Here is a 20,984-nt window from a genome sequence, read left to right as displayed (position 1 = left end):
GGTCCTGCCACTGGTGTTCAGGGCATGCCCAGATATGCAGGAATCCTGGGATGAACATAATTTATTCAGTCAAGCTGGGACCCACTATTCTTGCTTTTGTGTAAGCATGATTTATCTGAGCCAGGCTTTTAAATTATTCTATCTCCCTTTTCTTTAAATGTTTTTTTAAAAACAAGATTCATAGGTGTGGATTTTGTCTTTTTAATCCAGTCTATGATTCTGTTTTTTAAATAGGAGAATTTAGTCCATTTACACGTAATCTTATAATTGTTCTAACTGTGTTACTCTGTATTTTTCTCAGTTAATAAAATTCTTTGTTTTCTCTTTAATATAGGATTTCTATTGGACGCTGTGTTTTTTGATTCATTTAAGTGAGATCAAATGTAACATTTTCTAAACAACCCAATTTCCTAGTGTTTTACTATATTTTCATTTATCCAACAAAAAGCAGACTGCACACATTTCTTTATATCTGTTCTAATTCAAAAATGTTTTTTCTTATAAATAGATTCAGAATTCTTTTTGTCATTCTCTTACCTTCTTCAAGTCCTCCTAGGTCAAATCCTCTTGGTCTGATTTTGGCATTCTGAAAAGTTAAATATTTAAAAATACAGTTATCACATTTAATGGCAACTATACTTTATATCATTGTTTTTCAGGCTAGGGTATGCATATCTGTGGAGATGGGCTATACAGTGCATAAAATTATCATTTCTCCCTTCATTGAAATTTTGCTACCCTCCCCTCCAATAAGAGCATGTGTGTGTGCACGCACGCACACACACACACACACACACACACAGCCCCTAAGGAAGGTGTATACCTGAGTAGCCATAATTCTACTGGGTGATTCTGTTTCCCTTGCTTAGCTGATTGGCTCCAGCAGACCCCTAACCCAATTCATAGGCTGGCCTGAGCCAATCAATCAGATGTTTTCTCTCTAGAACTCTAGAATGCAGAGACTCAATCAGGGTTGGGCATTGGAAAAGGAGAGACAGACCCACTCTTCACTGAAATTATTCCCCACCCCCACCCCATACATGAGTCCTTGGAGGAGTATTGATATCTGAAAACAAATATCGAGGTTTGGTTAAGAAGAGAAAGTGCCAAAGAGAACTTTGGTAGGCTACAGTGTCTGCTCCGAGAGGAAGAATAAAAGTTGCTTCTGTCAGTTAGGACCATCATATACAAGATACTTTGTTATTTTATACTCCTAAGAGTGACTACTGTATAGGATAACTTCTTGTTAAACAATATTAGCAAACACATGTATTTACTATGTGCCAGGCACTGTTCTAGGTGCTTTACATATATTGACTCATTTAAATCTCACAGAAACCTTATGAGATGCTATCATAATCACCCACATTCTATAGGTGAGGAAAACGGAGGCCCAGAGAGGTTGAGTAACTTGCCCAAGGTCACACTGTGAGTAACTGGAGGAGTTGGATTTGAACCCGGCAGTTTGGTTCCCCACGTCTTAAGTGCTACGCCACATTGCTGCTGTATTGGAGTTGCAATTTGAGAGCGCCTTTTCTGTTATTCTAGCTTCATATGAGGCTGGTATCTGGCAGGAGACAAGGCACAGAAGAAAAGTAAAATTCTGTCCTATAAAGACCTCCCTCTGCAGGAAATTCTCCAACAAAACAAAGTAAAAGCATTCTGGATTTGGTGAATTAAATATGATTCTTTATTTTCTCATTTAAAGTGTAATAATTGTTAGATAACACTTGCAGTTGCTGAGCTATACGTATAATTCAAGTTAAAAACCAGAAAAATATGCAAGATGGAAGATCAGAGAAATAAAAATTAAAATAAGATGATAAGAGAGTATAAAAATTGAGACAAATTTAAAGCTAAAGATGTGGAAATAAAAATTTAGAAAAAATAGCATTGTAAATGAGAGAATTTTCTAAAATTCACATTTAAAGTAGCATATGTGAAATAAAAAAGAAACAAAAGGGCAAAGAACTAGAAAAAAATTTTAAATTAAACCGAAAAAAGTTAAGACTAATATGTTGATGGAATCCTGATACAATAAAGATTAAAAATATTTAAGAAGATGAAAATTTAAATAAGAGCTAGTAGGTAAAAGAGAAATTAAGATAAAGGCTAACACCTATGAGGCAAAAAAGTGGGAATATTCTAGAAGGATTTGTTTTTTAAAAGTTAGGATAAAAATAATACTATGAAGATAGAAGGAAGAGAGAAATGTAATTTTTAAAACTAAGTTTAAGACTCCTAGTTGGAAATAGTGGTCTGGGTGGGTCTAGTTGCTGCAGTTGAGGAGGCCAAGAACAATTGATACGGTGTTGATGAGACATATTTTCTGCTCACCCACAGCCCTCTCAGCCCACAGTACTCTGCCTGCACAGGTATGGGCTTTATAATGCACCCCACATCTGATATAGGGCCTTCCAAAGTCACACCCCCAGGCCAGCAAGCACTCTTTCACTTTGGTTGTTGGAATATGTTCAATTCTACCTTAGGTTTTTCTTTAATCTATTTAATAGTCCTTTCATTATGTTTTACTTCCTTTAAGGCAAAATTAGCATGTGAAAGGCAATCAAAACATGTTATTGAATGAATTTATTTCATCTTATCTCCTTGAAGTTTTTGTGCTGTTTGGTCATTACACTGTTAACACACACACACTGCCTTTATCACCTTGCTTCATCTTTGAGGTTGTAATACTTCTTACTGAACCTGAGTTGCTTGGTTATTTGCTCCTTTCACCGTAACTGGTGGCAGTGGAATTGGGTGGGGGGAATGACACAGTCTACAGGACTTGTTCTTGGACCGGGCTGTTTAGGGTGAGAGTGTGGTGATGGGGGACAGTGGAGTCAAGGGTGACTCCTGGGTGTCTGGCTTTGTGACTGGGTGGATGTTAGTACCCAGGAAACTCAAGTTGGAGATGGTGGTGGTTAGGAATCAGGGTTGGTATGGAAAGCTCTGGGGCAACCAAAGCTTAGATTTCAGATACAGTCCCTCCTAATGCCAAAATGGAATTCTCCTGGAGGCAGCAGGTGGCTCAATTCATATAAGAACAGGGCATGGTAACTCCGGTCCTCCACTCATATCTTGGGTCTTGGGGGCATTCCTCAGTCATTAATTGGCATCCGTCATCCAGAGACCAGTCAGACAAAGCACATCACCTGGAAACTTCCATGCCCATACCACCCTTGAAGTACAGAGTTCACCCACAATTCCCTGCAGTTCTCAAAGAATATGCCCTTCATAGCAATGATAAATTTCTATTTCTTGAGGCACCACTGAAATGTCCCAGAAGCCTAGCCAAGTTGAGCCTAATGAATCACCTTGGCCCTTCAACAGAACACAGTTCTTTAGAATATTTGCTATATTCAAGGCTGCCAGGAGAATGTGGGGTAGACTTTATCTTCATGTATTTGGGGCTTCCTTTTTCTAGGTTACAAGTTAACTTTGTCCCTTCTGTTCACAAAACAATTAACTTTCCTTTACCAAATTGTAACCATTTTCTGGTCCTGCCTTGTTGATGTTACTCCTAGGCCCCTTTGGCTGATACGCTGGGTGTTCTTAACTCTTCAGCCACACATTTTGAATTTCATGGTTTCCTTCCATGGATGTATGGTCACATCCATTGTGGATGGCTCTCAGAGAAGAAGAATATTTCTCTTTTGGGGGGGAGCTTATTGTAATACTTGTGATAATGGAAATGGACTGGAATTATGGAGATATGCTTGTGGGGCAAGCCTCTCATCCCAACTCACTCCAGCATGTGCTGTGGTTATCCTTTGGCCCATATGAGGAAGTGTAGGGCCCACTTCCCTTAGAGGACATGGGGATATGCCCACCTGGCCCCGCGGTGTTCACACTGGCTGCCACTGCACTTTCTGCCAGCAGTCCGATCTCAGTGGGATCTCTCTGTTCAATTTATGTACAAAAACTGTCCTTCCTCTTCTATTCCTGCTTCTAACTATTTTTGGCTTCATCTCGCATTTCTGGCCCTGAAAGCCCAGCTACGATGTTTTCAATCCTTTGTCCTTTTCTTCTCTGGATCTTCCCATCTCTGGCTCTATTGGGCTCTCTCCCATCCACTGAATCCCTGGACCTCTACCACCCTCTGCTTCCTGTCCTTGCTGAGTTTCTTCCACTCTCTACAGTTTGAATAGACAAGCTTTGCCTACATCACAGTTTTGCTGAGGGTTTGGAAGGGACCTTTGTGAACATTAAAAACCAGAGGCCCACGGGTTCTCTTATTCTTTAGGCAAACATTGACTGAGGCCTTTGTATGTGGCAGGCACTGTAGATGCAAGGTTAAATAACAAATATTTTCCAACTTCAAGGAGATTGGTTATTAGTAGAGGAATCCTGAAATTTGCAAGTACTGTGACAGTGCTTTTGAAAACATTAAGGCATTCGGGAACAATTTAATGTATCTCTTTCCCTTGTTTCAACAAGGAAAATATGGTGGTAGACTCCTTCACTATACAGATTCAATCCACTGTCAACTTTGACAACCTAGTCCTGAATTTTGATCTTCCTGTGGTCACCACTGGGCTCTGGATCTCCACGGCATTTTACACTGGTGATCACCTCCTTACTGAAATTCTTCTGCTGTCTCCTCAACAGCCTTTCAAACAAACATTCTGCCTCCTCTTTGGGGGTTCCTTTTCCTTAGTTCACAGCTACCATATTGATGTTTTCCAGGTTCCATCCTTAACCATTCTCTCCTCTCTACACACTTCCCTGGGCAGGCCGTACAGACCTTTCGGTGGGTTTCTCAGTCGAGCCTACACTCTTCCCTGGAACATTCTTCCCTACACTTTTAACTTGGTTGAGGTCTCCACCATCAGCTTTTCCCCACCTGAGTCTGGGTGGGCCCGCAGGGCAGGCTCCCCTAGCTTCCTTCACTTGCGCATCCCAATACGATATGCAGGATACTGCCTGCCTGCCCTCCCACCTGCCTGTCCGTTCGGAGGGCAGGACCACGCCTGGGTTGCCCCCCTCAGTATCCCAGGGCCAGCCCTGCACCTAGCCCTGAGCAGGTGCTCACTAACCGGGCGTGGAGTAAATCAAAGGGTGAGTAAAACCTTGTCACAGGAGAGGGCCGGCGTGGCTACACCCATAAGCTAGAAGTTGGGGGCAGGCGTCGCCGGCTGGGTGAGAGGCGGCCCGGCGGGTCACAGCACTGAGGATTGGGGCTGGGGGCATTCAGGAGCAGGGGCGGGAGGGCGCCCGCCAGCGGCTGGCCCCTGAGCAGGGGGCCGGGCAGCAACAGCCATCGGCTACAGCCAGTCGCCTCCGCGAGGCCAGGCCATAGAAGTCGGGAGTGCCCTCCGCCTGGCCCTGCCCTGCTCTGCTCCGGCCGCCGCAGCGCAACTACAGCAGACCACCGCCTCCGCTGCGCGCTCACCCCGCGCCTAACTTTTGGCCCCTCCCGGCCACCGTTGCTCTCCATAACTCCGCGCCCGTGACCCGGAAGAGCATTCTCCTTAGCAACTGCGGGACCGCGGCGGCGCTTGCCTCCCGGGAGACAAGGTGAGGCCTCCCTGTCCCCTCCTCGCGCGCCCCACCTCGACTCCTCCCCAGGAGCGACCCCGGGTCTGGCCTTCGAGGCCTCCGCGTCGCTTCGGGGGGCACCTGCGCCGGCGGCCCCGGGCGAGTGCCCTTTGCCTCTGGAATCGTTCCCCGGCCCTGGCGTCGCCCCTTCCCACCCCACGCCCCACGCTCCTAGCCCACCCGGTCTCCCAGGCCCGTCCCCTCGCCCCCGAGCCCCGCCGGCCCTCCCTTGTAGCCTAGTATGGGGTCCTGGGAGGAGAAGCAGAGTTAAACAGGGCCTATTGCTGTAGAGAGAACGCTTCCCGAGGTTCGGGTCACCTGTGGACGCGTTCTTATGGGTCCGGATACAGATGTTTGGGATTGACAGGGATGGAGCGCCTTAGGATCCTTGAACAGCAGCCACTTTATTGTAATACTTGGTGTTTGCCTGCTGCTTGGCGCTTTACAAACTGGTATACTTTATCTGCTTCGTTGATCGTGGAGACTCATTTACTCGAGCGTTTTGAACTGATCCTTTAACTGGGAATTAGCTTTCCAGTTTTTAGTGCGTTTAGTATTCTGTAAGTTAGATTTTGTGTCTTACCAGTTTTCTACAGAAGGACCTCTTCTTGGGACTGAGTAGGTCTGGGAAAAATTTCAAGTGAAATTTGCTACGTTGAAAAAGTAGGGGCAGGTGTTGTTAATATCTTTGATTTACATTTGAAAACAGGTTCAGCACAATCTCTGTTAAAATCCCAACTGGCTTTTTTCCCCCCAGAAATTGACAAAGTAAAATTTATATGAAAATACAAGAGACTGAAAACCTCCCTTAACTGAGTTTGAAGAAGTGGGACTAAGGAAACTCTAAGCCTTATTTGAACATTGTTGGATAACTACATTATAATTAATCCAATGACAATGGAGCTAAAACTGAGGCATATGAACAATTTTCGCAAATGACATTATATGGGACTAAAATGTAGGAGTTTATATATCAAAATCCATTATTCAAAACAGTATAATTTCATTTCAGCTCAATAAGTATTTATTAAGTACTTACAGTACTCAGCATTTCCTTAGAGACATAGAAGAGCCAGAGAAATTTATACAGGCATCTGAATTGATTTTTTTTTGTAGGAGTTGAATAGGGATTTTAGGCTCAGTTGCTTTGGGCATCCTCCAAAGATTCATTTGTGAAGATGTGCAAACTCTTAAGCAGACATTCTGTGATATTTTATTGCTTTCTTACAGGTTTGGTGCCCATTTATTCACTTATTCAACAAGTATTTGAGTGCTTACTTGGCCCTAGGCACTGTGTTTAGCATTGGAAATTGGGGAGAGTGAATGCATGCATGATCCCTGTCCTCAGCGGATGCAATCAAATTAATCACGTGAATGTAAAACTGCAACTGTGACAAGTATTTGAGTTAGGGAAGTCACAGAAGTGACATTTGAACTGAGATCTGAAGGATGCACAGGAAGGGAGAATGATCTAGTCAGAAAAAACAGCAAGGGCAAAAAGACCCTGTGATGGCAGGGTTCATGGAGAGGACTGGGGACTTAAGATACAGATCTGTGTATCGCTCAGGAAAAGTGTAGAAGAATCTAGTGAGAGAGGGGGTTGGAGAGGTGGGCCAGAGGGTGCTGGGCCTTGTAAGCAGGTTGAAGAGTTTATCTTTGGAGTAAAGAGAAACCTCTGTACAGTTTTACTTAAAGACTTAGGCTAGATTGTGGGTGGGGATGACACAGTTAGATTGTGTTTGACTAGGCTGCTTTGTATCTTCTACTATTGCTTAGTGTTTGCATTGTCTTCTCTTTCTTCGTTTTCTCAACATGCTTGTTCAGCTTTATTGCCGTTGAGGGAGACTCCAGGTACCATTAGCAAGGCATGTCTACTTTTTTTTTTAATTGGGAAAAAAGGAACTTTAGGGATTAGAATCGGACATTAGAAGTCAGTTGAGTTGGAATATTTTTGCATTAGTATGACTGCTAGGACACTAATTTCTGTGACTCTTTTTAATTGTGGTTAAAAAAATACATAGTATAAAATTTACCCTCTTAACCATTTTTTAAGTGTGCAGTTAACTATATTTACATTGTTGTGTAACATCGCTAGGACTTTTTCATCTTGCAAAACTAAATTCTGTACAACTGCGTATTTCTCCTTCCCACCAGCTCCTGGCAACCACCCTTCCTACTTTCTGTTTTCATGATTTTGACTACTCTAGATATCTCATATAAGTGAAATCATACAAGGTGTGTCCGTCCATTTGTACTTTCATACTCCTTCTCTGCAGTATCCTTCCTTCTCCCATCAGTCAATTCAAATCCTACCAATTCTTTAAGGCCCAGTTCCTCTCCCTTGTCTTTCAACTTGAATTAATACGTCCAGAGTGGAAGAGGCCTTAGAAATTATCCTGTCTTATTCTAGGCGAGGAAATAGAGTCCTGTAGAAGTTTCAGTGATTAGCCCAAGGACAGACATCTTAGTGAGTTGGGGCAGAGCTGGGACTAGAGCTCTGGTCTTTCAACTTCTGGGTGGGTGCCTTTACTGCTTCAGTCTGCTTACATGTTGTGAGTTCGTGCTTTATTCTTTAGTTAGACCAGAAGTACCACTGAGGCACAGAAACTGATTTCCACATCCCCATTCCAATATGTTGAGGCATATTGGATGCCTAGGAGGTATTTGTTGACAAATTGATTGTCTTTAGGATTTTCATTGCCTAAAAGGTGACTCTGCATAAAATTTTGAACTCCATTGATTCAGATCCTTGATTATATTAATCAAATTTACATTGGTCCTTCTGCAGTTGAATGATTCTTTCACTTTTGCCATCAGAGTTGAGACTCTCTCACTTTTTCCTCTCTTTATTGCATGTGTTTGCCCATGGCATGTATACTTGGGTTCCCCTGCACATTTTGATGAGGAAGCCATCAGAAATGAAAAAGAACACATTAAACTTTTTAGGTTAGCTGATTTATTTTGAGGCAAAGGTTTATGTTTATTTGTGAGTTTTATTACTGCTAAATGGTTTTGAAAGAGTCATGTTTGTACCACATTTTATAGTGTTCATCTCACAATGCTTACAGACTAGTTGATTTTAGGTATTGGACTGAAAATGATTTTGAGGTGGCTCAGTACTTTACGTACAAAAAAAGTATAACAAAGTGTTTTCTGGTGTGAGGAAGATTTGTAAATTTTTATTTTCAGCTTCCCCATTTATTCCAGACTTTGGTTTTCTGTAATGTTGACCAGCCTTATAGGATCAGCCTTCTAGGATACAGTTTTTAGAGTATCCTTTTACTGTAACCTTCAAAAAGTTTTTTGTTTTATCTGGGGAGTTTCTGTGGGAAATGAAGTTCATTTTCATTCAAATACTACTAAGCACATGTACAAATCAAACTGTGGACCTGGAATGGTTCTGTAAATCCCTCTGCGGTCCGGCTATTGGTGCCATTATTGGTGACGTGAGAGAAACTCAGCCAGAGTTCTTGTTATCTTTATTAGACTGAGGGTGGTGGAACTGCACAAGATGCTTGTTTGTGTCATGTAACAGGAGGTAGAAGGATTTGACAATAAGAACTTTTCAGATAGCATTTTATTTGGAACCATAACAAGAACTTGATGCCCCAGAGTTGCAATTATGTGATTAACTCTCCTGTTGATGCTAGATTTAGTCAAGTTTAGTCAGCCATTAGTCTAAAAAAACTTCTTTCCCAATTTTTAAAAACTGTGATAAAATACACATAATATAAAATTTACCATCTTAACCATTTTTGGTGTACAGTTCAGTGGTATTAAATACATTCATAGTGTTTTGCGATCATCACCACCATTCATCTCCAAAAACTGAAACTCTATACCCCTTAAGCCACGATTTCCCATTCTTCCCAGCCTCTGGCAACTACTAGTCTGCTTTCTGTCTCTGTGATTTTGACTACTATAATTACCTCATATAAGTGGAATCACACAGTATTTGTCTTTTTGTGCATAATGTTCTCAAGGTTCATCCATATTGTAGCATATGTCAGAATTTCCTTTTTAAGGCTTGTATGTATATACCACATTTTGCTTATCCATTGATCCATTGATGGACACTTAGGTTGTTTCCACGTTTAGCTGTTGTGAATAATGCTACTAATGGACATGAGTGTGCAGTCCAACTACTTCTGATTCCTTTCTTAAAACCCAGTAATAGCTGCCTCTGGGATGCACTAGTGGTGGCAGACAAGAGATAGTGTTCACACTAATAGGAAGGGACTTTCATGTTACACAAAGCACAGTGAAAATGTCTGATGAAATTAGCTGGAGATAAGGGCTAATGAAGAGGTACCTTGCCCTCAGAAAATGCCTTCTAATTAGAAAGTTAAGAGGAAGGGGATTATCATTTATGGAGCCCCTCCTATGTGTTGAGTAATTCACATGTGTTATGTCATTAAATATCAATTGTTGCCCATTGAGAAAGAGGATTCAACTCTTTTACTGATGAGAATATAGAGGCTGAGGAAGTTTACTTAGGTCATAAGGCAGTAAGTGTTAGAACTAAAGTATGGACCCATGTCTGTCTGATTCCAAAGTCCATATTCCTTCCACCACACCACATTGGGCTACTTCTCTAAATCAGGTTCTGATTTCAGCATGAATGCTACGTATGAGAACATTAACATCAGTTGTAGAGGAACCATAAGGAAAAGGGCAAGTAATGAAGTAGGCTGATACAGTAGGGAGTTACCTGTTCCCTGTGGTTTAAAAAATCCTTCAAATGAAGGACAGTAATTGTTGGAGTATTTGATAGACTTGAGAGCTTGGGTACCTAAACCAGGAGGAGGCAGGAAGTTATGTAATGCTAATTGAGTAACTTTGCCCTTTACATTCCTCTGAGGCTTCCTTTAATGAAATTGGATTGTTTCTATCTTCCATTAGCATTTGATGAGGAAGAGGTTTCTAGTGATTGTCTAGGTGCTGAGGGATTTGGAGTGAAGCCCCAAACATTTCTGTTTAACTTCACCTCATTTAGAGAGCATTTCTCTACATGGGAAATAGTTGCTCCTTTCCCTCTTTGCCTTGGTTAGTTTTAGAGGATTGAATATGAAACTGTAGCAGCAGTTATATGAGGGAGGAGATAACAGCACGTGGTTATTTTTGTTTAATTGTACTTAAAATCAACAATTTACATGGTTTGTTATTCTTTTTAGTTATTTTATGTTTTTTTTTTTAAGTTTTTGGTTTTGTTATTTTTATTTATTTATTTATTTATTTTATTTATGGCTGCGTTGGGTCTTCATTTCTGTGCGAGGGCTTTCTCTAGTTGCGGCAAGTGGGGGCCACTCTTCATCGCGGTGCACGGGCCTCTCATTATCGCAGCCCCTCTTATGGAGCACAGGCTCCAGACACGCAGGCTCAGTAATTGTGGCTCATGGGCCTAGTTGCTCCGCGGCACGTGGGATCCTCCCAGACCAGGGCCCGAACCCGTGTCCCCCGCATTGGCAGGCAGATTCTCAACCACTGCGCCACCAGGGAAGCCCTATTTTATGTTTTTTAAATGAAAACATATTTGAATTGTTCATAGATCTTTTGCTCCAATAAGACATTTGTTTACTTTATGATTTACTGAATTTTGCCAGTTCAAATCAGTCTTTCTTAATAGTTTGGAAGTAAGGATGCCCTATGAATTTTATGACTGAAATATACATTATTAATAGGGAATACTTTTAATGATTGAATTAGGAACCAATTTGTATTGTGAAGCGTTATTAGTTATTGGTTAAGACCATATTTTTTAGAAGCTGGATAATTGAGGTGTAGTCAACTTACTATAAATTGTACGTATTAAAAGTATACAATTTATTAAGTTTTGATACATGTATATACTCAAGAGACTATTATCACAAACAAGATAGTGAACATATCCATCACCCCCAAAGCTTTCATTACATCCCTGGCTCCTTGACCCCCATGCCAGACAACCACTGATCTTTCTGTAATTATGTATTAATGTTATTTCCTAGAATTTCCTGGAATTTTATATAACTGAAATCATATAGTATGTAGTTATGCTTCTTTCACTCAGCATAATTATTTTGATATTTATCCATTTTTTTTTTAGTGTATCAGTAGTTTATTCCCCTTTAATGCTGAGTAATATTCCTTTGAATGGATGTACCAGCAGTTTATTAATACATTCACCTATTGATGGATGTATTGGTTGTTTCCAATTTTTAGTTGGTAACAAATGAAGTTGCAATGAAAATTTGTGTACGAGCCTTTGTGTGGATGTGTACTGTTATTTCTCTTGGTTAAATACCTAGAAGTAGAATGGCTAGATCATATGGTAAGTATATGCTTAACTTTTAAAGCAACTGTCAAAGTTTTGGAAAGTGGGTGTTCTATTTTGCATTTCCACCAGCAATGTATAAGAGGTCCAGTTCCTCCACATCCTTGTCAACACTTGGTATGGTCAGTCTTTTTAACTTTAGACTTTCTTATAGATGTATATTGGTATCTCATTGTGATTTTATTTTATTTTATTTTTAACATTTATTTTATTTTATTTTTTTTGGCCGTGCCATGAGGCATGAGGGATTTTAGCGAGCCTGCACCCCCTGCAGTAGAAGCGTGGAGTCTTAACCACTGGACCGCCAGGGAAGTCCCCTGATTTTAAATTGTATTCCCCTAAGGAAGTGATGCTGTTCATGTTTTCATGAACTTGTTTGCTATCCATATAACTTCTTTGGTGAAATGTCTGTTCAGATGTTTTGTCCATTTTTAATTGTGTGTGTTTCCTTATCACTGAATTTTAGAAGTTCTTTGTATATTCTGGATGTATATCCTTTTTCAGGCATAGGATTTGCAAATATTTTCTCCTAGTCTCTTTTTATTCTCTTAATGATGACTTTTGAAGAGCAGTTCTTAATTTTGATGAAGTCCAACTTACAGTTTTTTCTTTTATGGATTGTGCTTTTCTTGCTTTATCTAAAAAAATCTTTGCCTAAGTTAATATCACAATGATATTCTCCTATGTTCTCGAAGTTTTACTTGTAAATCTATGATCCACTTTGAGTAAATTTTTATATATAGTGCAAGGTATGGATCAAAGTTCATTTTTTAAATATATGGAATTCAAAAAAAAATAAACGGAATCCTATTTTTTTAGAACCATTTGTTGAAAAGACTATTCCTTCACTTAATTCCCTTGTGCCTAGGTTATACTTAGGCTGAAAATCTATACATATTTTTGGTTCTATTTCTGGACTCTCTGTTTCATTTATCTATTTGTAGATATTGATGCCAGTACTACACTGATTTGATTACTATAGTTTTATAAAAAGACTTGAAGTCAGGTAGTGTAAATCCTTCAACTTTGATGTTCTTTTTCCAGACTTTGGCTCTTTGAGGTCCTTTTCATTTCTGTATTAATTTTAGAATCAGCTTGTCAGCTTTTCAAAAAAGTCTGCTTGAGAATTTGATTCAAATTGTATTGAACCTATAGATAATTTGGGGAGAATTGCCATCTTAACATCTTCCAACCCATGAACATTTATTTAGGTTTTCTTTCCTTTCTCTCAGCAATATTTTGTAGTGTTCACTGCGCATACCTTGTACATCTTTTGTCACAGTTAGCCCTATGTATTTTGTATTTTTGATGCTATTGAAATGATGGTTTTTAAAATTTTATATTTTTGACTGTTGCTAGTATATAGAAATATGATTGATTTTTGTACATTGGCTCTTCTCTGTCAACCTAGCTATGCTTATTTCTTCTAGTAGCTTTTTAAATAGGTTTCATTGGATTTGCTACATAAAGATTATGTCATCTGTGAATACAATTTTACTTCTTCCATTTTTAAAATAAATTTATTTATTTATTTATTTATTTTCGGCTGTGTTGGGTCTTCATTGCTGTGCGCAGGCTTTCTCTAGTTGCGGCGAGCGGGGGCTCCTCTTCGTTCTGTGGCTTCTCTTGTTGTGGAGCATGGGCTCTAGGCACGTGGGCTTCAGTAGTTGTGGCACATGGGCTCAGTAGTTGTGGCTGGAGGGCTCTAGAGCGCAGGCTCAGTAGATGTGGTGCACGGGCTTAGTTGCTCTGCGGCATGTGGGATCTTCCCGGACCAGGGATTGAACCCATGTCCCCTGCGTTGGCAGGTGGATTCTTAACCCCTGCACCACCAGGGAAGTCCCTACTTCTTCCTTTTTAATCTTTAACTTTTTATTTTTTCTTATTATACTGGCTTCAGTTCCCAGTACAATGTTAAATATAAGTGGTGGAAGTAGACATATTTGTCTTATTCCTGATCTTAGGAAGAAAGCATTTAGTCTTTCACCATTAAGTGTGATGATAGCTGTAGGCTTTTGGTATATTTTCTTTGTCAGTGAAGAAGTTTCCTTCTATTCCTAGTTTGCTGAGAGCTTGTTTTTTTTTTTTTTTTTAATCAGAAACAAATGTTGGATTTAGTCAAATGCTTTTTCTGAGTCTACTGGAAATGGTTTAATATAGTCAATTACATTGACTTTCAAATATTAGAACTAACCTTGCATTCTCTAGATAAACCCTACTTGGTCCTGATGTGTTATTATTTTTATATGTTGTTGGAATTTATTTCTTGAAATTTATTAAAAATTTTCCATCTGTGGTTATGACAGATACTGGTTTGGGATGATTTTTCTTGTAATATCTTTGTTTTTGTTTTTGGTATCAGAGTAGTGCTGGCAACCTTCAATGAGTTGGGAAGTATTTCCTTTCCTTTAATTTTCCGGAATAGTTGATATAGAGTTGGTATTTCTTCCTTAAATGTATTAGGTACATACACATTTAGAATTGTTATTTGCTCTTGATGAATTAACCCCTTTAATGTTATGAAATGATCTTTAGCCACAGTAATGTTCTGTGCTCTGAAACCTGCATTGTCTGATATTAATGAAGCCATTCCGGCTTTCGTTTTGTTAGTGTTAGCATGGTATATCTTTTCCATACATTTACTTTTAACTTAGTTGTGTCTTATATTTGAAGTGTTTCTGTAGGCAGCATATTGTTGGGTGTTGCTTTTTAACTAGTCTGACAATCTTTTTCTTTTTGGCCATGCCGTGTGGCTTGTGGGATCTTAGTTCCCCGACCAGGGATCAAACCCGTGCCCCCTGCAGTGGAAGCGTGGAGTCCTAACCACTGGACCACCAGGGAATCCCCCCTGACAATCTTTTAATTGGTGTACTTAGACCATTTACATTTAATGTGATTATTGATATGGTTAAGTTTGAACCTTTCATCTTGTTATTTCTCTTTTTTGTCCCATCTATTCTTTGTTTCACTTCTTTTGGATTAATTTTGTTTTTTTCTAAAATTGTCCATCTCCCTTGTTGGCTTATTAATGATAACTATTTATTTATTTAGTGGTTACTTTAGGGTTTATATATACATGTTAAACTTATCACAGTCTACTTTCAAGGATATCATACCACTTCACATATAAAAACTTTTTTTTTTTTTTTTTTTGTCTGCGTTCGGTCTACATTGCTGCATGTGGGCTTTCCCTAGTTGCGGTGAGCGGGGGCTACTCTTTGTTGTGGCGCACGGGCTTCTCATTGCTGTGGCTTCTCTTGTTGCTGAGCACAGGCTCTAGGGCTCGTGGGCTTCAGTGGTTGTGGTGCGCAGGCTGTAGAGCGCAGGCTCAGTGGTTGTGGTGCATGGGCTTAGTTGCTCCGTGGCATGTGGGATCTTGCCAGACCAGGGATTGAACTCGTGTCCCCTGCATTGGCAGGCAGATTCTTACCCACTGTGCCACCAGGGAAGTCCTTTTTTTTGTTTTGTTTTGTTTTTGTTTGTTTGTTTTTGAAAACCTTTTAACAGTATCTTTTAATTTTCCCTCCTGGCCTTTGTGCTCATCATTTTTTTACTTCCACATATATGATCAATTCCAGTATACACTGTTATTATTATTTATAAGTAATCAATTGTCTTTTAAAGAGACTTAAATTTTAAGAATAAAATCTTTATATTTACCCGTAAGTTACTTTTTCTAGTGCTCTTCATTCTTTTGTGTAGATCCAGGTTTGCATCTTTTATCATTTTCTTTCTGCTTTGAGGACTTTAGCGTTTCTGGCCATGCAGGTTTGCTAGTGATGATTATTTCAGTTTTCACATGTCTGAAAAAGTCTGTATTTTGCCTTTGTGTTTGAAAGATATATTTGCTTCATAAAGAATTCTAGATTAGCATTTTTTATTTTTAATCAGTGTTACAAGGATTTTGATTCACTGTCTTCTACCTTGCTTGTTTCTGACAAGAAATCTGACCTCTTTATTTCTGTTTCTTGTACTTAATGTGTCTTTTTTTTCTCTGCTGCTTTTAACATTTCCCTTTAGACTGGGTTTAACCAAACTGGTTATGATTTGCCTTGGTATAGCTTTATGTTTCTTGTGAAACACTGAACTTCTTAAACTGTGGTTTTATAGTTTTCATCAAATTTGGAAAATTTTCAGCTGTTATTTCTTCAAATATTTTTTCTTTCTTTACTTTTCTCAGTCCCCTTCCTCTGCCCTGCTGATTTCAGTTATACATATATTAGGTTGCTTAAAGTCCCACAGCTCACTGAGGCCCTCTGTTCATTTTTTTCTGTCTTTTTTTCCTGTTTTTCATTTTGGATAATTCCTATTGCTTTATCTTCAAGTTTACTAATTTTTTCCTCAACAGTGTCTGATCTGCTGTTAATCCCATCCAGTGTAGTTTTCATCTCAGGCATCATCATTTTTATTTCTAGAAATTTGATTTTGATCCTCTTTATATCTTCACTGTTTCTTAACCTGTTCAGTTTTTCCTCTTTTTAAACATACAATTCTAATAACTACTACTTTCCTGTACTTTTTTATTATTCCTATATATTTCTACATTCTCTCTCTCTTTCTCTTTGTCTCTCTGCCCCTCTCTTTCTCTCACACATACAGTACACACATACACCCTATTTATTAATGAAGTAATGCAAGATACATAATAATTTCCCTATTTTGTATATTTGGATATAGGCTTAAGAAAGCTAGGTAGTTTGGTTTGCTCAAAATCAGACAGTTAATGTTCAGATTAAAATCTAGGTTTTTCACAATGTCTGCCATTTCCATTACTCCTGCTTCAGTAGGAGAGATAAGACAAGTGTTTAACTAAAACAGAAGTAAGAGTAGGGATGGCACCATAATAGAGAAGGATTATGAAAGATCACAAGGGAGTGTATAGGTTATAAAAGACTTCCAAGGATGCAGGAAGCATTTGGGATGAGACTTGAAGGACCAGTGAGATTTTGCATGATACTCTAAGGAGGGCGAAGCATTTGCAGAGAGAAGAGTGTATTGCAGTATGTGAGGTTTGGACGAGTGAGGCGTGTGTTTAGCTGAATTGGGTGTGAATATGGAAAGCAGACGACTAGGGAGGTTAGGTTAGACTGAATTGTGGGGTGTTTTTGATGTCTGGCTTTATCACAAGTTTTTTTAATATATCTTGTCTTTTCAACTGCTGCATGCCTCTGACACAGAGATGGAGTCTTAAAATTTCCCTACATTCCTTAGTACAGTCTTGCACATAATTCATTTATAGCTTTTCTTACTATAGCCCCCTTAGTTCTTCTTTATTAGTACTTGTGATTGCATTGTTTATTGTATAAGAAGTCTTAAATCTTGTGTTTATAAAATTCCTTCCAAAGAAGTCAGCATACTTTATGCTAATTCATTTATTGATTGTCTCAGCAGTCAGCTTACCATACCCTAAGAGTATCCCACTTTCTCAGGCATCCAGAATCCTGCTTCAGCTTAAGGGTCATTGTGTAATCTTGTATTGTTCTAATGAAAGGAATGCTCAGATGATAGTGTTGTGGGCAGAGCACAGGCCTGTTTCTCTGGAACTTTTTTACTTCTGGCTGGTAGGGAGGAGTACATGTGGCACTGTCCTTGAACTCACAGCTGCCCACCACATGCAGAATTGGCCCTGACACTTCAAGTGCTCAACTGGACTCACTCTGATCTTTGTATCTCAGAGGAATTGAGAGCTGAGGTTTCATCCAGGGTTTCACTGAATTTCAGTTGGGTAAAAAATAATTAATGGAAAAATATCTTACTGTTCAAATCACATCATTCCTCTAGTAATGCTTTTAATTATCTTCTGCAAACCTTTTTACTCTTTAGTTCTGACAAGTGCCCTCTTTGCTGGAGCTCCCTGAGGTGATTGCTAGTGGTTCTCAGTAAGTTTAATCAAAGAGCACGTGCCTTTTGCTGTAAACCCTCCCTACCCCCATGAAATTCCTTGCTAATGCAACTTCAGAAGAAAAGATGAAAATCAAGGATTTGCTAACTCCTAACAGGTGACTAGTTAGGACACTATAGAACCAAGCAGATTTTCAGTGGCAAATACTGAATCTAGAATTAAAAGACTATATATGTATTTACATGCATTTTTGTATGGTCTTGTTTGTTTTTAAATGGTAGTCTTTTATTAAATACTGAGAAGTTACAAAGTAATGTATGCAAAATATGTGTAAGGTATACAGAACACTAGGACAGTGAATACCCATGTACCTAACCACCAGCTTAAGAAAAAAATTGAAGATCTCTGTGTCCCTGTTCCTTATCCCACCTCTTCCTTCCCATTTCAGAGGTAACCTGAGTTTTGTATTTTCTTCGTACTTGAACCATATAGTTTGTATCCTTAAACTGTTGTTTAATTTTGCATGTTTTTGAAATTTATAAAATGAAATCACAATGCAGATATTTTTCAGTGATTTGCTTCTCCCTATAACATTATGTGTGTTTGCTTTGGTCATATTTTTGCAAGTATTTAATCCTGGGCTGCTTTCACTTAGTGTAAATTTATTTCTTAATAATTTTCCTCATTAGTCTTATAAAGAATATGATTCATATGTTTCTACCTTGTAGAAATAAAAAATGGTAACGTTCTCTGACTGGATAAAAATAAACCATTCTCCTTTAAGGCGTTTAATGTACTCTCAGGGCCTTCCTTTGTGAGTGGGCAGGAGCCCTTTCAGGTGGTGGTTTATTTTTCCTGCCTTTCCCCTTATACTTCACCTTGGGCAGCCTGGACACGCCCCATTCTCCAACTAGGTGGCTTGGTGGTTCTTTACCCTGACTGCACAGAAGAATCACCTGAGGAGATTTAAGAATACCCATGCCTGGGCCAAACACTGACCAGTTAAATTTGAATATTTCTTTTTGTGACTGTTCTTATCTTTTGCCTGTTTTTTTGTTTTTGTTGTTGTTTGTTTTGTTTTGTTTTAGTTGGGTTGCTTCTTTCATATTGATTTGTAGGTCTTTACATATTCTGTATATAAATCTTTGAAGTCTTAAATGTTGCAAATATTTTCTTCCAGTCTGTTGCTTTGTCTTTATGGTTTCTTTTGGTTTACAGAAGCTTTTAATTTTTAAAATTTGAGTCTCTTTATGGTTTCTGTGTTTTATGTCTTAACTAAGAAGCCTTTCTTTACCCCTAGATTTTGAGCAATTTTCTCCTATATTTTCTTTTAATATGTTTATAATTTTACTTCCAACATTTAGCACTTTAAGCCAACTGTAGTCTATTTTTTATGTATAGTATTAAGGATCTAACTTTGCTTTTCTCTAAGCAGACAGCCAGTTGTCCTATTATCATTTGAGTGGTCTTTCCCCCACTAATTTGAAATACCTTTTTTAGAATTTTAGAATTTCCTAAGGGTCCATTTTTAGACTCAGTTTTCTTCTAATGATGTTTTTGCCTATTTCCACTATAATAATATCATACTTTTTAAATTACCATTACTTCATAGTATGTCTTCAAATCTGAGAGTAGATCTTTTCTTGTTACTCTTCCTTTGCAAATATTTTTCATCCATTGTGTACATTTTTTTCTTCCATTTGATTTTTGAAATTATTTTTTATTGGTGTGAAATTCACATAACATAAAATTAACCATTTTAAAGGGATACAGTGGCATTTCATGCATTCACAGTATTGTACAACCATCACCTCTGTCTAGTTCCAAAACATTTTCATCACCCCAAAAGAAAACCCTGTACCCATTAAGTAGTTGCTTCCTGTTCTTCCCTTTCCCTGTTTTCTGGGAGTCACCAATCTGTGTTCTGTTCCTATGGATTTAACCTACTCTGGATATTGCATATATAGTACATGGAATCATACATGACCTTGTGTCTGTCTGGCTTCTTTCACTTAGCATAATGTTTTTGAGGTTCATCCATATTGTAGCGTGTATTAATTCTTTTTGTGGCTGGATAATATTCTATTGCATGTATATGCCACAATTTGTTTATCCATTAATCTGTTGATGGACATTTGAGTTGTTTCCACCTTTTGGCTGTTGTGAATAGTGCTGCTTTGAACATGTGTGTACATTTATTTATTTGAGTAACTATTTTCAACTCTTTTGGGTATATACCCAGAAGGGGAATTGCTGGGTCATGTGGTAATTCTATGTTTAACTTCTTGAGGAATTGCCAGGCTCTTTTCCACAGTGGTTGAACCATTTTACATTTCTACCAGCTACGTATGAGGGTTCCAGTTTCTCTACATCCTTGCCGATACTTGTTGTTTTCTGGGTTTTGTTTTGGTGTAGACATTCTTTTGAGTGTAAATGGAACCTCATTGTGTGTTTTTTTTTTTTCTTTTAATATTTATTTATTTACTTGGCTGTGCGTGGTCTTAGTCATGGCACACGGGATCTTCTTTGCCGCGTGTGGGATCTTTTAGTTGTGGTATGCGGGATCTAGTTCCCTGACCAGGGATGTAACCTGGGCCCCCTGCAGTGGGAGCTTGGAGTCTTAACCACTGGACCACCAGGGAAGTCCCTTCGTGGTTTTGATATGCATTTCCTTGATGGCTAATGATGTTGGGCATCTTTTCATGAACTTCTTGGCCATTAATATATCTTCTTTGGAAAAATGTCTATTCACAGCCTTTGCCCATTTTTTTTTCCATTTGATTTTTAAGATGAGCTTCTTAGTCTCTATAAAAAAGTTGTGATTGGAATTTAATTGTGGTTACATTGAATTTTTTGACTAATTTGCAGCCAACAGCTTTATAATATTGAGTCTTTCTTGTCAAGAGCAGGGTTTGTTTATTTGTTTAGGTCTTTTATAATTTTAAAAATAATGATGTTTGAACTTAAATTAGGTCTTATATCAGTGTTATTAATTTTGTTCCCAGACATTTTGTCATCTTGGTTATTACTAAGAATTGATATTTTTCCTCTCATGTTTTCAAATTAATTATTGTGGGCATATAGGAATGTTATTGATAATTTATTTGTTGATGTTGAATCTGCCCTTTCTGACATTCTTGATGAAATTATTACTCTTAATAATTTGTGAGTATAACCTTTGAGATTTTCTAGACAGTTATATTATCTGTAAATATTGAAAACCTCTTAAACTATTGAACCAACTTGATTTATGAAAAAGCATAATTATTTTTAATTGATAAGTCTAAA

The 20,984-nt window shown here is 38.6% G+C and overlaps 1 protein-coding gene across 4 annotated transcripts in view; it reads left to right on the top strand.

The window, feature by feature from the left end:
* The first annotated feature begins 5,420 nt into the window (after window positions 1–5,420).
* The window catches only part of DIS3L2 (DIS3 like 3'-5' exoribonuclease 2), a 370,836-nt gene continuing 355,272 nt past the window's right edge, over window positions 5,421–20,984 (top strand). For 2 of the 4 annotated variants that reach the window (XM_082395570.1, XM_082395571.1), the window contains exon 1: window positions 5,426–5,520. The gene's annotated coding sequence lies outside the window, so the exon portion shown is untranslated. Of the gene's footprint in view, window positions 5,521–20,984 lie in introns of all 4 variants that reach the window. The other 2 variants (XR_014245636.1, XM_082395568.1) reach the window with 2 other exon arrangements.

The sequence above is a fragment of the Balaenoptera borealis genome, assembly GCF_965194805.1.
Source record: "Balaenoptera borealis genome assembly, chromosome: 6".
NCBI classification, from domain to species: Eukaryota; Metazoa; Chordata; class Mammalia; order Artiodactyla; family Balaenopteridae; genus Balaenoptera; species Balaenoptera borealis.
Note: the sequence above shows the minus strand (reverse complement) of the source record. Positions and strands in the feature narration are given on the sequence as shown.